The 16,834-nt window shown below is 36.7% G+C and overlaps 1 protein-coding gene across 9 annotated transcripts in view; it reads left to right on the top strand.

Moving 5' to 3' along the window:
* Positions 1-8,509: 8,509 nt before the first annotated feature.
* Positions 8,510-16,834, top strand: part of LOC108973253 (RING finger protein nhl-1) — a 35,876-nt gene continuing 27,551 nt past the window's right edge. For 3 of the 9 annotated variants that reach the window (XM_018940371.1, XM_018940370.1, XM_018940362.1), the window contains exons 1-3: positions 8,513-8,671; positions 8,777-8,911; positions 16,563-16,677. The gene's annotated coding sequence lies outside the window, so the exon portion shown is untranslated. The other 6 variants (XM_018940369.1, XM_018940372.1, XM_018940363.1 and 3 more) reach the window with 5 other exon arrangements.

Here is a 16,834-nt window from a genome sequence, read left to right as displayed (position 1 = left end):
TTCGGTAGTCGAAAAAATCTTTTCGTATTTCTAATCAAACTTCAACTTTTGTTTTATATTTATAAAGATCCAAATATGTACCATTTGGTTCGACCACTTTTTGCCATTTTTTCGCTAGAGACATTATTCGATCAGTGTAGATTTCTCGGCGAAAACTGCGACAAGTAGTTTTCACAGGGTTCTCTTGAAGCCAACTTTACTCAATTAAGGGAGTTCCGCATTAACCCAAACAAATGATAGTCCGATCGTGCAAAGTCAGGCTCGTATATGGTGCTCCTACCCAAGCTCTCCCTGTTTTTGCCGAGTCATCAAAGATATGTGTGTTATAGCGTAGTCCTGATGAAAGATGAAGGTCTTTCTGTTGATCAGTTCTGGGCGTTTTTTTCAATTGCTTGCTTCAATCTCATCAGGCTGGATGAATTTCTTTCCAATCACAACAAACACTCAGCATCCTTTCGAGACGTCAATCCTGGCTTTGCGACCATTTGTTGAGCTTCACCACGCTTGGACCAATATCTTTTTCACACATTATTGTCGTATTGGACCACTTTTCGTCTCCTGTTACCATTCGCCTCAGAAATGGTTCGATTTCATTTCGTTTCAGCAAAGAATCGCAAATGTTAAATCGGTTTATTAAATTTTTCACAGACAATTCATGTGGCATCCAAAYATCGAACTTCTTTTTGTAGCCAGTCTTTTTTAAACGGTTCAAAACCGTTTGATGTTGGTCCTGGTCAATATTCTCCACAATTTCATCGACGAAAAGACTTTTTCTACTACCCAATAATAACATTTGCCGAATAAAAAATATATATTGAGAATGAATTATCAAGAAAGATTCTTAAAAATATATGTAGGAGACCGCCTTTGAAGACATCTATACTAGATTAGAGAACTCAATCTGTGCTCATACTGATGTATCGAATTCTTATGACCACGCATGGTTCCACCGGTGGTGGTAATTGCGGTAGAGTTCCCTGCCAAAAATTAAAAGTTATACATTACTTCCAGTGAGCCACAAAAATCGTCATGGAACCAGAAGAAGTAATTACGAATGCACTTGGCGGTGGAGCTCGTAAATTCTATTATTTAAAATTATCCTCAAACCTCTCTAATATGTCACTTATACATATGATCCATAATATATTATAATTATTTTGTTTTTTTTCGCAGCAACAAACCACAAATATAAATATATGAAAAGTAGAAAAATGCGCGAGAAATATGTCATGCAATTAATCATTACAACATTACTCAGTCGATTCGCACACTCACTCGCTTCATTCGGATTAATATGTGCTTAGAGTCCCTTCACATTTCATACAGTGCAGTGCCGGGAAGGAACATTTATCACTTGGAGAAAGGGTACTACCCGCTGAAGACAACAGTGCTTAAAGATAACGACTTGTTGCATTTATATGCGTACTAAGATAAGCATTCATATTTTTTTCAAATGACCTTCGGGGAATCGGAGTGCCAGAATTGTGCGTGAATTCAGAAGCTGACTCGTGATTGCTGAGCAACAGCGCGAGAAATGCTTTTAGGGTGATTACTTGTAAAATGCTTTGTTTAAACACGAATTCAAAGAGATTACTAAATAATTGACGGTATGTACCGTAAATAGTATTAACTGGTTATACCTCGCTGGTTTAAAGTTTTCTTACCCATAAATAAGATTTGCATTGAATAGTTGGTTTGTATTGCTGCCCTTAGTGTCTTACAATTGGTGCAATCATTGCAGTTTTACTTTTAGTTTTAACCACCAATTTCGATAGTCAAAACCCGAAAGCGTGGCAGACGATGGTCGAAAGGGCGCTCGAATACAAAAACCGCAGTCTGGAGGGAAACCGCGAAATGACAGTTGCCAAATCCGAAAATGGTCACATAAATCGTCTAGCGCTCTCTAAAAACGATTTGCAAAGCGCAGAGAATAAAACGAAGAACTGGCTGCCGAGTGTGCCCCAACTTATCACCGTTGCCATGGCATATCAACTTTGTGCAACATTTTTTGTTGCAGCTTAAGCCGCCGCGTTATTGCTACAATCTTTAGTACACACACACACATTCGTGGTAGATACTAGGTAAACGTGAACTTTCCAGCACTGACGGTTTGGATTTGGAGCATTAAATATTATTTATGTGTCAATTTGGCGCCATATTGAGCCCACACGGCATTAGCTCGCAATGTAGCAATGGGCGGAGGCGAAGTTCAAACTTTGCGACAGTATGAATTGAAATTCTTAATGTGAGGCTTATGTATGTATGTATGTATGTATGTATGTACAAATATACCTGTGTAACTTTGAGTATGGAGAAATGATTTTGGCAACTGCGACTCGGCTTGCTCTTGGCGAAAATTAGCATCAATGAAATTTAAGTAGAATGAACGCCCTAATTGCGCGTTTAAAGAATAAGGTAGTACGGTATGTATATATAGGGTTATCCATATACGGTGGCAGTTGAAATTTTTGACACTACCTCGATTTAGAATGGAACTGCGGACAATCATCTACAAAAGAGAAAGTGGCTTGCGGTCACGGAATGAAGCCAATTATTAGAGAGATGGTGTGAGAAATCAGCAATGAACTCAAAAATTAAATTAACTAAGTGCCTCTTGAATTTAGTAAATATGGATCAACTGGTGCTTTTTCAATTGTGGATCCCCATATATGTTATATCGAGTGAGCTTCAGAGATGGTTGCGTTGAACTTTGAAAATTAGCTTTTGATGTGTGTCTCACCCTGTATCGGTGTATTTTTAGTCAAGCCTCTGAGGCCTACCAGCCGTCTCAAGCGCCATCCATACCTTCTGCGCAAAGGACCACAACAAATGGTGAACATAAATTGTGTTCTGGTGGTAACGACTGTGGCTCATTTACCAACATTTGTTTGAATTATTGCTGAGAAAACGGGAAAATTGTTGCATTTATTTAATTATAAACATCAGCATTTGTTGGTGTTACTGGCGCTACCAGCACACGACCGCAGGAAGCAAATGTCTAAATAAACAGGAAGTGTTGAGATGTAATTGAAATGGCAATTTCAGAAATTCCCTAATTGTCGTAAATTTATTATGGTCTCTGCTACATATGAGCACATGACGGCTCAGGCTCATTACTTCGATACCTCTCCACAAAATGCTGAATGTATTTGCCACTCCGATAAAGTCGCCTTAAATGTATGCCAGCGAAAGGCAACCTGAAATTATTTATTTCTSCAATTTAAAAGGCAACTTGGCTAACAGAAGCGTTTATAGTCGAATTGTGGTAGTCATGAAATCTGAAAATAGCGGTCTTTTCACCAAAAATAGCCTCTGTACCGCTTTTGGAAATCCCTTTAAGGGAAAATCAACAGTAGTTTAGTTTTCATTCTTGCAATAAACAGTCTGCTAATTTATTAAAAGAATTTTTCTTCGAAATTAATTGATAAAAATTAGCTTTCCAAGAAAAGTTAGAGAGCAAAGTAAAAGTCTCATTTCTTCAGAACTGCATTCACCCACATCGTTCCAAAAGCTTATGTGTTGCTTTATTGTGAACGGTAAATATCGTCGACTTTCATTATGCTGTAAATCAATACCTAGAAGCGCATCCCTGGGACCTATTGCTCACAAACACATTGTCTTTGACTTATTAAAGAAAATTTGTGCTGCAATTTTCCACGTTCTGTCCTTTGACGCTTGACGCATTCTCCGAGAAAGTAAATTACTCTTACTGTGAGCAAATACGAAATGTTTCTTACTTAGCGAAACAATATGAAGCGCAGACTAAGTGAAGACGAAAAATTGCGACTCAATAAAGTAAAGAAATTTATGCTATTCTAAGTGGCAAGTTAAAGTGAGTGTTGGGTCTTTGGCGAACTCGTCAGCAAAGTGCGCTGTAATGGGAAGTTATTGCTTACAGAAGCTAAATTTGAATTTGCAGACGCGATGAGCTGACAATATTGCCAATCCAAGATCTATGTGTCTACGAAGGTAATAATGCGTGTTGGCGGGCGAATTATGTGCCGTTGGCTTGTTGGAACAAATGAACTGAGTACTCCCGGATAAATGATATACTCGTGTGGAAAATATTTTATATAGTATATTCAAGTAGATAATGACGTTTTACCATACGTTTTCCCGATTGTTGTCAACTTTCGTCGAGGGGCGGTCACTTTTGGAATACTTTATGCTACGAATTGCACTAGAAGTGCTTTTTGTTAGAAGATTTTAAGACGAAACCGCATTATTTTGCGAGAAGTGGACAACAAGCCCTTGTGCTAATCAAAACTTATATTATTTTATTGACTACAAATTATTATACATCAAGTTCTTGAAGGCTGATATAGGCAATGGCTCGGTTGCTATGGAATCCACAATTTATTGCAGTTTATCTTTAACAAATTTGACACGGACTGGTCCTTTTAACCTCTTGTCCTTTTTGTGCCCGTATGAAGTTTGATCACCAGATGTCAACTGGTGTGTGTCTGACAGATGTTTATTTGTAAAATTTGCGTTTCCAACGGAATCACGGCCACGTAACCGTTGAAAATGTTGCAAGAGTGTTTCTCTATCATGAGCACAGGTATCTATTTCAGGGACACAAATCATTCAATGAAGGTTAGGAAGTCACATACCGACAAAAGTAAGTAAAGAGCGCTGTTGGCATCGAGAGAATTTTGGGTGTGAATTGTGTCAATACGTGACTCGAACCAAAAGGTCTAAATTTTGAAAAAACGACGTCAAATCTGCTACCTTTTCCATGAAATTGGACAGTATCCGAAACTAGGAATTGCATTGAAAAGAAAAGAATAGAGAGCAGCTCTACAGCAATATTTGGGAACTYAATTAGCCTTTTTGGGGTAATATTATCATGTCCTGGCGACTTTTTTRGATTRAGTTCTTTTATGATTCTAATAATTTCAGAAGGWGAAGTCTTAAAAGACTCGAGTGAACTCGTTAGCTGTGTTAGGAAAGATTGACAGCTTAAAGTTGTTCTTTGGSKAATTTGGTTGAAATACCTTTTCTAGGTGAATTGAAAAACCATTAGCCTTTTCTTTGTCGCTTCGAACCCAACTTCCCCCCAAGTCTTATATAAATATGTTGGAGTTAGTTGGTGGCTTCATGGACTTTTGGGTGCTCCGAAGGGTAATTCGATTGCTTGATTATGGACACAGCTTCTTARTATAAATTTCAGTGTTGAATCTAGCGAACGGCACTACTAAAATCAGCCGAAATTGAAAAAATCTTAATTCGATTAAGGCCTTCACCGCCAAGACTTTCCACAAGTGTATGGAAAACAGGTTCAGCRTGGACATCATTGTACGCCAAATTTTTGAGGACGATAATAAAAAAGASTGTTAAAATACTTAAAAAAATATTTTTTTTTTTTGTATGGAATGTTTTGTATGGAAGCTGGAGTACAAAGTGTCAAGTTTTGTGATTTATTTCAATTCAATTCCTAAATTTTCCCAACCAAGGGGGATTGGTGGTGTTCAAATATCTTCTCGGCAGATGTTTTCYCCATTAACATACTAATTACTTGGGCTTTACAGCATCAAATGCCGACGCCAAAATTAGTTTGCAATCTAGTGATTAATTACTGGCAGACGGGGGTGGAGCTGTTCGACAGACGGGTTGTAAAAAGTGGAGCGTCGTAAAGAATGTCAATCAGACAAGCAAAAACTTAATGATGTATGTATAACGGTGTTACCGAAGACAGAAGGGTTCTCTGACACTTACGTGACAAATGTGTGGTGYTAATTGTCGTGCGCTCTCCTGAGATATTATATTAGGGACTACGCAATGATTGATAACACATGTATGTGCATATGTATCAGTGGCATGGAAGAAACATGCCATAAAGCAGAACCAGAAACATACAAATTCACTGGAGCCGAGAAATCGGCACTCTGCATTCACATATGCCTACTCACCTGACAGCAAAGACAAATCGGCAGTTAGTGATGACTTCATCTACGGCGTAAAGTTTCAACATAATATTGCATATGCCTGCATGTGTGTGTGTGTGTATGTAGAAGCGTGAGTGTGTGGGTATTTTCGTGGTGATATGCTCATTTCTGGGGATCGCCTGGTTGAATTTCTGGTGAAAAGTTAACAAATTGTTTCCGGTTACAGCAGCGAGATGTGCTATAGTAACAGCGGTGTCGACAGCTGCGTCTGTGGGCTTGCGCTCTACAGACCTATACAGATCTGCATACTAACACGCCGGTAATTACACACATAGCTCATACGCTGTACGAGGGTGTGCACATGTGAGTGAGCTAATGCTCCGCAATTATGAACGGATATCCGGTGATGCCAAATTTTCCGTTAGTGCAGGTACATAACTGTCTGCGMGCATGTAGTTGTTTGAAAAGCTTAAGTTGACATTGTGGAATTGAATAATTTTAGTACTAAGGATATCATTAAGCGGTTATAAAACAGTAATGAAGCCTGCAATTAGAAATGGCTTAAAAATGTGGGCGATAAAATTAATAACGTATATTTTTTAATGCAATAATGTTGGTACAAGTCCCGAAAATCAATTTTCTCTTTTAATATTTGTTGATTGTGATGAGTTTTCGTTCAGCCCATTAGATCTTCGAAGGCACAGAAGCATGCAGTTAAGTTGTTTCGAATTTATGATAATTAGAGAGAGTCTATTCTTCCACTAGAACCTTTCATAACTAACTGCGTCACTTCCAGTCCAACAACCTACAAATGGAAAAAATCGAAAAAGCTAAAATTAAACCCAGAACTACATTAGTCAAGGTAAATTGGGATAAACTAGATGAGTAATCGTCTGTATGCATTTATATGCTAAACTTAAGGTCTATTTTGCACTCCTTTCCTCCGATAATCAACCGAAGAACTATTGAATTTGTGTATGTGGAAACATTTGCTTAATAATTTTACACTCACTGACTTTTTCCATTTTGTTTATAAAAAGCTTTTTTAGAAGAACTAATACAAACATATTTATATATTATATATTAGTATATAATGTTAAATAACGATGAGCATTTGGTCGATATCAAATTAACGAAAAATTTTCAGAAAATCATACTCTTTAGTAGAGTTGCTACCTGAACTCAAACTTGCTTTGAGTATTTTCCAAAAAGATGCTTAAGAAATGTAGAATCAATCGTTCGACCAGGCTGGAGCAGCTCATAACGGTTTATTTCTTTTCAATCCCACCAAACACTCCACAAAACCTTTTGAGGAGTCAATCCTGGCTTTGCGACCATTTGTGGAGCTTAACCACGTTCCATCAAGATCTTTTTCGCACATTATTGTCGTAATAGATCCACTTTTCCTTTCCTGTTACCATTCCTTTCACAAATGGTTCGATTTCATTTCGTTTCAGCAAAGAATCGCAGATATTAATTCGGTCCATTGAATTTTTCACAGAAAATTCATGTGGCATCCAAACATCGAGCTTCTTTTTGTAGCCAGCCTTAGCGAAGTCATGGCTGCTCATGTGAGAGTCGTGGGCAATCTTTTCCATAATTTCATCGACTTTTTCAATGATAGGTTGATCAGAGCGAGGTGCATCTTTCCATCGAAATTTCCAGAACGGAAGCGAGCAAAYCATTTTTGTGCTAAACGAACTGAGGCAGCATCGTCTCATTGATCTCATAAATATACTAGTTCAATAATATTCATATAAGTAAATGGCAAGCAGATAAGTTTTCATATTGCGCCTCGTTCGTTTCTATCGGCAGATTAAATATCGATCGCCTTCTGAGAATAAATAACAAAGAAATCGTGATTTGACCACTGTGCCCGTCCCTTGCTGCTTATATGTTATTTTCGGTTCAACACCTACATCATCTCGCAGTGCTGAAACTTTTAAAGAAATACATGTTTACACAGACACACATACATATTTAAACGCACATATGTATATACTAATGAGTATGAGCCTTGGGTTGCGGAGGCGTATGAGTAATAAAATGTATTGTTTATAGAATCGCTCACTAATAAGCTTATTCACACATAAGTATATAGCTGTGATTGGAAAATGAGGAGAATCCTAATTAAAGAAGCTTTGGAGAAAAGTGGCTGACCAATGCTAGCGAATTTCTGGCATTTAGCAGCATTAACTTCGCAGCAGTCAATAATTAGAACTGCTTGTTTTTTGTTGCTCAATTATTATTTAAATGAGGCGAACTGCTTTAATTCCCGGTATTTTCTTCTAGCCTGTCTAAGAACCATAATTATATGCGCCTTTATCTTTTCGGACAAAACAAAAGTATTTCTGTAATATGTGGCATTTGGCTCACCTTCCCTCGCCATGACAACTAGTCAAGCAAAAGGCGAGTCATAATTAATAGATCTACATTCATCTTTCTATATTGCACATTGTTGGGCCACCAAAAATATACACCACCAACACACATATATATGCATGTATGTATATGCGTGTGCAAATGTAGGTGCCGAGTGAGCTTTATGCGCTACGCTTCCACATGCTTGACGCTGTCCAAATTTCCCGAGGCGGTCTTCTCCGTCTGCGATATTTCTTCATTTCTAGTGTACGAGCGGCCGCGTTTGGCTGCGCGACGAAAGTTCGCATTCTGGTGATCGTTTTGAAAGTTCGGGCGAAGAGACGCAAGCAAAGTACGAAAAAATTTCAGAATTCTTGTGATCCCGGGCCTGAGCGCGCGTGTGCGTTACAACATACGTGGCGGTATTCCCACAAATTTAATTTCACTTGAAATGTGCTCTTTTTAAATGTTAATTTTTCATTAAAGTGAAAGTTTTGTAATTAATTTCTAATAAAACCATCCAACAGCTCGAACAGAACACCCCCCAAGTGCAATACCCTTCCCTGTCAGCGCAGGTGTCAAAGGGTCTAACGAATGCGTTGTGACGCCTGTGAGAGTAATCGGTTAAAAACTACTACAGATCATTCAGCAAGCAACGAAAAGTAAGCTATCCCCACTTCTTAATCCCAAAACTAAAGGAGTTCCACTTGAGCTCATTCAAGTGAATCWTATGTTGGGAAAATTTAGTGATTATGTAAAAGTGCGCAGCTAAAATCTGTATTCKACGCCCACAGCCGCCTAAAAATAAATAAAAATACCAAAATGCTTGAATAAATTATAAAAAAAGTACGCGCTTTATAAAAAAGTTGATTGTTTCAAGCATTCTTAATTACTTGAAATTCACTATTAAATATACAGTTATATACGGGACATAAACGTACATATGTATATACATTTAGAAATAATGTGAAAGTGTGAAAACTCATTTGAAGTGTTTCTCGCTTTTTGCCACGCAAATCCTTCAACTTGGAACACGTTCAGTGTGCAAAACGAATTCCGAAATAGTCGCACCGAAAAAAGATAATGAAAATAAAACTACGGTAATTTTAGCACAACGCTTTCGGGTGTATTTTCAGCGCTGTTTCACACAATCTTTATACGTTGGTGCTCTGTGTAGATATTTATTTATAGGTCTTGAAATGACAGCGTGAAGCACGAGTACGAGTTAAAAGCGTGTGAGAATTACGAACGCGAACAAAGCAGTGGAACGAAATGTGCACGAATGTCATGCAAGCATTTCGCTTTTATATCCCCATTAAACCGACAAATAAACATTAAATTAAAAATAATAAGAACGAAAGTAAATAATAATAAAGAAAAGGGTGTCAGAGATGATGGAACAAATTTAAAAGTGACAATAAGGCTTTCGAGTTCAATATACTTTGTGAGAGATTTTGTGTTTATGACTATAAAGGGGGAATAGATCATGCTTAGAAATATAATAATAATATTTGTTTTTATTTATGAACACTTAAGGCTATATTTACTAATATGCACCCCCAAAAACTTGCCAAATTGACGWGTTTAAAATTAAATCCATAAAAAAAAAATCTAAAAAATATCCGCATGCAGTAATTCCGGATTTTTAAAAATCAAAAAAATAAGGATAAGAATAAGTTTTGTAGTTCAAAAAATACCATAATTTTCAAACTTAAAATCTAGAAAAAAGTGAGCTAAAATTCTTTATCAACCCAAAATTGAGCTACTTTTGGCCTAGCGCGCTATTAAGTGTCACCTTGTATGGAAATAAAAGTTGCGAAATGGAAATAGTTCTCTAGCATGTTACATTATTTTCAGAAACTGAACCGCAAACTCTTATGTAGATCACTTTCATGCATATCCGCCCCATTAAATTTGTGAAATTGTACAAAAACTGAAAAAATATTTATAGCTTCAGGTTGCATTGATCTCATGATTCGCTGCCGTAAAATATGTGTAAAAAATATTTTTGGTATAAATATAAGTATATATGTATTTATAAAAGAAATATAAAACAATTTTTTAACACAAAAAGTCGCATGAAACAAGTGCCTTGTCGCAAGCGATTTTAAATCTTCGTTCAGMATTTACAAGCGCAGTTCGCTGAAAAACTTATCATAATTTCATATTTCCACCTTTGTACAGGGAACGTATAATAATATTATATATGTATAATAACAATGTTATAAGCATATAATAACATTATTATTATTTCTGAGAATTTAGAAAACGCTTGCATACCTTTAGGCGTAATGGAAAGACACTGAACAGTTGTGGAATATGTTCGAAATGCAAATGGACTCAAATTGCCAAAAGTATAGAAAGTACTAATGTGCGAACCGGCAGTGTTTTTATACCCTGAACAYTTTGTCACGAAGTTTGTAACACCCAGAAGGAAGGGTCGTAGACCCTATAAAGTATATATATAAATGATCAGTATGTCGAGCTGAGTCGATTTAGCCATGTCTGTCCGTCTGTCCGTCTGTCTGTATATATACGRACTAGTCCCTCAGTTTTTAAGATATCGTTTTGAAATTTTGCAAACGTCATTTTCTCTTCAAGAAGCTCATTTGTCGGAACCGATATCGGACCACTATATCATATAGCTGCCATACAAACTGAATGATCGGAATCACATTTGACAAGATATATTCACGAAATTTGGTATAGATAATTTTATAAGGCTACAATGAAAAAATTGTTTAGATCGGATTACTATAGTATATAACTGAATGATTGGAATCAAATGCTTGCATGGGAAACTTCCTCATTTGACCATATATCTTCACGAAGTTGGGTATGAGTTATTGTTTATAGAAATAATGTAATATCAGAATGGAAAAGTCGTATCGTCACGAAATTTCTAATGGATTACTGCTTAAGGTAACAATATAATCTCCAAAAAAATTATTCAGATCGGATTATTATAGCATATAGCTGCCATACAAACTGAACACATAGTTACTAACAGAAATGCACCAGTGAAGGGTATTTAGCTTCGGTGCAACCGAAGTAAACGTTTTTTCTTGTTTGTTATAGAAATTTTCCCGACACAAAATTTTTTTTTTTAATTGTTTAGTTAAATTTGTGATACTCTTAAAAGGATAACGTTCTAACGATTTTTTTTTATAATTTTCGAAGCTAATTTTTTTTTACAATTTCTCATTTTTGGTTTCTGGCTAAATTATTGTATACACACCACAGATATATCGTCATATAAAATACAAATAACCAAAAAATTTGAATTTGAGCTTATTATTGCTTATGGTTCACTACATCATATTACAAATTTTCAGCTTTCGCTGTCAGATATAACCAATATATAACCAATATATAAGTAATATATAACCCAATACATAACCAATTATACCCATTTATAACCAAAACTCATTTTTTTTAAATATGAGTTGATTCTATGAAAAGTAATACTTTTCATATATTCACATTCTCTTCTTAATGTTTACACTATTTTGTTCAAAAATAAATGAATTAGACAGATATCAAATTTTTAATTTCATTACCTCCTCTTACCGTCTTTGTTCTTAGTCTCTTTAATTATTAAATTGTATTTATTTTTTTATATTCTCTCAACCGGCTATCCACGGTCCGCTTTTGTTTGCTCTACTTTGGCGMAGTAACGCACATAGCTGGTGCCAATATTTATGCCATCCACTGTGGGCTGTGTCTGCAATACGTAAATTTCTAAATTTAGCTTAATTTTCAATTTTATTTTTTGTAACTGCGTTGCTATAATTATGTATGTATGTGTGYGCGCGCGCGTATATTCAAAATATCAGTGAAAATCTTTTAGAGAAAGTCGGACAAAAGCATTCGGGCAAAATATACATACCTACATATGTCTGTATGTAATATATATGTGCATATATAATGATTGCATTCGCGTGTGCGACAAGCAAATGTAATAAGCGCAAGTTTTAAATAAATCAAATTTAGAAAATTTATTCTCAAATAGATATTTGAAATATCTGCCTTTGATCATGTTAAGTCCATTAGTTTTCTACTAAATCCTGCATGCCCTGCAGCTAACGTAACTACTTGTGTACCTGAAGGAAAGTCAGAATTTTTCCACTGAAATTTGTTGCTGTAAACATTAAGTAGTATAAGTATATACTTCATATATAGATATATGCATATACTTATATACTATAAAAAGTTCCATACTTTCTCATAAGTTATATTATAAGAAGGCACTGGCGGATTGACGCTAATAATTCATTAAATTAAAATGCAATTAAACGGGCTTTGATGCAAACTCACTTGCCTGCAAACTGTCATAAGAACTCCGCCGCGTTTTCTGTTTTCCTTTTGGGCCTGTCTTTAAAAGTAACATTTTCTTCGTTTAACTAAATACCTTGTGCAAAATGTGCATCATACACAGACGTGTCTTTTTTGCTGTTGTTGTTTTCCRCATACTTTATGGCAATGCGGTGAAAATTCGCCTAATTTGATAGAATTTACGTTTTATYAAGTCGCCATTAATGCGCTTGTTTATTGTTGACCCGAAATGCACGTGTTTGAAGTTGCGTCGTTGAAATCATTACAAATATGGCCTTAAAAACTTTTCTATTTCAAAGGCATTTGCTACTTATTCGCAATAAAAATTTCTGGGAAGTGACAATAAGCAGGGAGAAAGAAAGCTTGCAGGGTTATACCTGCATGCAGCTTCTTCAGTTGAGAGAGTTGGGTGCATGCCTAACGTTTAGCAACCTACTTACCACAGGCACGTTTGCAGAAGTTCGGACGCTAAACCCAATTTTCGACGGGTTTCAAGCATAAACCGGCCGAAACTGTTGCAATTTCAAGCTCGATATTCGTACGAAGCTTATCAATCATCGCTGGCTTGTGGGCAGAGACTTGACGTAGTCCCACAGGAATTAGTCTAACGGGGTCAAATCACACGACCGAGGCGGCCAATTTACTGGGCCATTCCGTGAGGTAACAGGTTCACCAAACTTGGTTTTCGATAAATCGATTGTGACATTCGCTCTGTGGATTTTGGCGCCATTTTATTCGAACCACTTATTGTCCAAGTCCAATTTGGGTCAAAAATATTCGGCTATCATTGAGCTGTAGCGATTCCCATTTACAGTAACGTGCCGGTCGTGGACATAACAGCAGAAGTACGGCTCAATGACTCCTCCGGCACATAAACTACACCAAAATTGGACGTAGTGCTCTTAAAGTTGAGCCTGTTTCTGAATTTCGGTAGTAAAWTTCAATAATTTCGACTCTTTGCTGGATCGTACATGGTTCCATGATGAAATAGCAAACCCTACTGAAGAGCAATGTCAAAAGAGCCGGAAAAATATGACCAAACATTGAAAAGTCGGCYCTTAGTGATGTGACAATTTGTGAAGCCTCCTTAAGTTTAACGACTTATTTGTAAACCGTTATTCCCAAAATTTGCGATAAAGAGACACTGCATCCAGGAAATTATTATGCCCAAGTTCCACATGTTTTTCTGGTGAACAAAATGATTTTACTATCAATTTGCGCACATGCAATGTCTATAATTGCATTTCAGAAATAAAAATATTTATTATGCACACATACCTTCACATATACATACATGCTATATATTTATTAATGCACTGCGTAGAACAAACGCATTTGCACACATAACATAAAAACAAACATATTTATATAACGTGCGTGCGTGTGTGTGTTGGGAAGGACAAGTTGACTGAGAAGTGAACAAAAGCAGCAAGGAAGTAATGAGCACCAACACACATACAGCCACACCTATGTCATAAAGGAATGAAAGTGTATAAATGTGTGTGCCTTGTGGAAGATTTTCATTCACATTCACAAATTTGCTTTCAGTTAATTGCGTAAATGCACACTCATGTGTCAACACGCACCACTGACATATGCATATACATACATACATCTGTGCGAGCAGTACGCTTATGATAGGTGCCATTTTAATTTAATTACGAGGCATCTTCTCTGAAAATCGCCACCGCAAACTGAGCGCTGTGGATACATTTAACTCACAATTAAACCGTTATATTTCTTTTCCGCCTTTTCACGTTTAAATTGACACATTATCCATTACACATACACATATGATTACACATACCCATGCATTTGTTCAATAAGCGATGCGTTTCTCCTCAAGCCGTGCGCGTTTAATTGCAAAAGAKACAAACGAAAATGCATAAAGGGGAATAATTTACTTAAATTGACAAATAATATTCAATTAGCCCTTTGAAAGTGGCACTGCAGCAAAGAGCTGTATGAGTTTGACAAATGAGTTYCAAAACTGTTTGAGGGGACGGTTCGAAATGAACCAAATATGTACCTTTTKGGTCTACTACTACTGCCATTTCTCCGCTAGTTACATTATTCCATAAGTGTAAAACCTTTCTGCTATCTCGGCGAAAAACTGCGACAAGTAATTTTTCCTTGAAGCTATGTAACTTTTCTTCATTAAAGGAAGTTCTGCATTGACCGAAACAAATAGTAGTCCGATGGTGCAAGGTTAGGGCTATATGGTGGATGCTTCTGGCCAATCTCTCCCAGTTCTTGTTGAGTTATCAAAGATGTGTGTGATCTAGGGTTGTCTTGATAGAAGACGAAGCCCTTTCTGTTGATCACTTYTGGTCGTTTTTTTTCGATTGCTTGCTTCAATCTCATCAGTTGTTGACAGTAATATGTAGAATCAATCCTTAGACCAGGCTGGACCAGCTCATAGCAGATGATTCCTTTCCAATTCCAACAACAAACACTCATCATAACCTTTCAAGGCGTCAATCCTGGCTTTGCSACCATTTTTTTGAGCTTCACAACGATTGGACCATGATCTTCTTCGYACATTATTGTCGTATTTGATCCACTTTTCGTCTCTTGTTACCATTTGCTTCGGCAATGGTTCGATTTTATTTCGTTTCAGCAAAGAATCCCCGATGTTAATTCGATCCATTCAATTTTTCATACACAATTCATGTGGTACCCAAACAGCGAACTTCTTTTTGTAGCCAGCCTTTTCGAAATGTTTCAAAACCGTTTGACGATGAATGTTAAGTTCCTTAGCGATGTTATGGCCGCTTATGTGATGGTCCTGGTCAGTCTTTTCAACAATTTCATCGACATTTTCAAAGACAGGTCCACCAGAGCGAGGAGCATCTTTCACAGCGAGATTTCCAGAAGGGAAACGAGTGAACCATTATTGTGCTAAACGAACTGATACAGCATCGTCTCCGTAAACAAATTTCATTAGTATCTTGCGTGGCATTCTTCCCTTTTTTATACAAAAATGTCAAAATATAGCAAATTTCTTCATTATTTTCACTCATTTCCGAACTTTTCCGTACTGAATATTTTTTTTTTTTTTGTTTTGGTTAAATGAGAAAAATCTCACCTTTCCAACACTATATACTATTACACAATGTGATTGGTAGCACTGGAGATATAAGACTGCAACGACATCTGTCGTCGAAATACGAAAAGACTTTTTCGACTACCCAATATATGCATGTACCTATGTATGTATCGTATGGTAGCATTGACAGCCAATTTAAACCGCTCAAAAATCATATATTCGATTGCCATATTACCATATTGCGAACGGGTGGATGCGCCTTGTGCGCCCTCAAAGTGGGTCAGCTTGTATATTCACAAAGGTGGCGCTTTGTTTTCTTTTTCTCAACAAGTTTTTTTCACACCAATGAACTTTCGCTTCAGCCATCCGTCCGAACTATTCGTGTTTCAACATTTTTTTTTGGCACAAGGGCGCTGGACCCAATTCATCTACGTCCAGTGTAGCAGCGTAAGAAAAACAAAATATTGTATTGAATTGCAGCTGAAGAAGAAGCATTGACAGCTGCCCGCCGCTTAATGCATTGCCGCGTACTTCTCTTAACAAGACTATTTTATTTTATTTTATTTTTTGTTTTGATTTGTTTTTGTACAATAATGTGTTTTATAGTTTGTGTTTTGCTACGCTTCATGTTGTTGCGGCGAATTAGTGTGGGCGGCGACGTGTGCAAAAGCGGACTATTTTACGGCAATGCGTGGGCAAATTTCGAAAAGGCTTTTCCTCTTTCCTCGCAAAACATGTTCTTTTCCTCCAATGGAAGTGCTGCAATGATTATATATTCAATAAAAAAATATTGAAATTGCGCTCAAATTGGAGCCTTGGATCCATTTTCAAAGGGTTACACTTTAGTATAATTTTTAATATGACTAAGATAAAATAATTWATAAATAAATTTGGATGCAATAATCTATATTTTTTCAACCTTTTTGCAGCATAAGGAGTTAACAAAGGATACAGGGCCCCTTTAAGGGTGCCTCGGATATACGTCTACAGCAAGCGAGGCTAGAAAACCCGTTTATACAAATTTTAGTGCTCAGAAAAGTAACGGTAAGTTCGCCTCTTAATTCTATAGGTTAGCGCCATACATGTATTTATTATTGGTCTTAGCATAARACCACATAACTTTGAGATGGAAGAACTACGAGAGGAATTGGATTAGGATAGGCTATATTACTTGTCTCCCTAACATTCCACTTCAAAGTTT

The sequence above is a fragment of the Bactrocera latifrons genome, unplaced genomic scaffold, assembly GCF_001853355.1.
Source record: "Bactrocera latifrons isolate USDA-ARS-PBARC rearing strain unplaced genomic scaffold, ASM185335v1 scaffold_47, whole genome shotgun sequence".
In the NCBI taxonomy this organism is placed as follows: domain Eukaryota; kingdom Metazoa; phylum Arthropoda; class Insecta; order Diptera; family Tephritidae; genus Bactrocera; species Bactrocera latifrons.
This window is presented reverse-complemented; position numbering and strand designations above follow the sequence as displayed.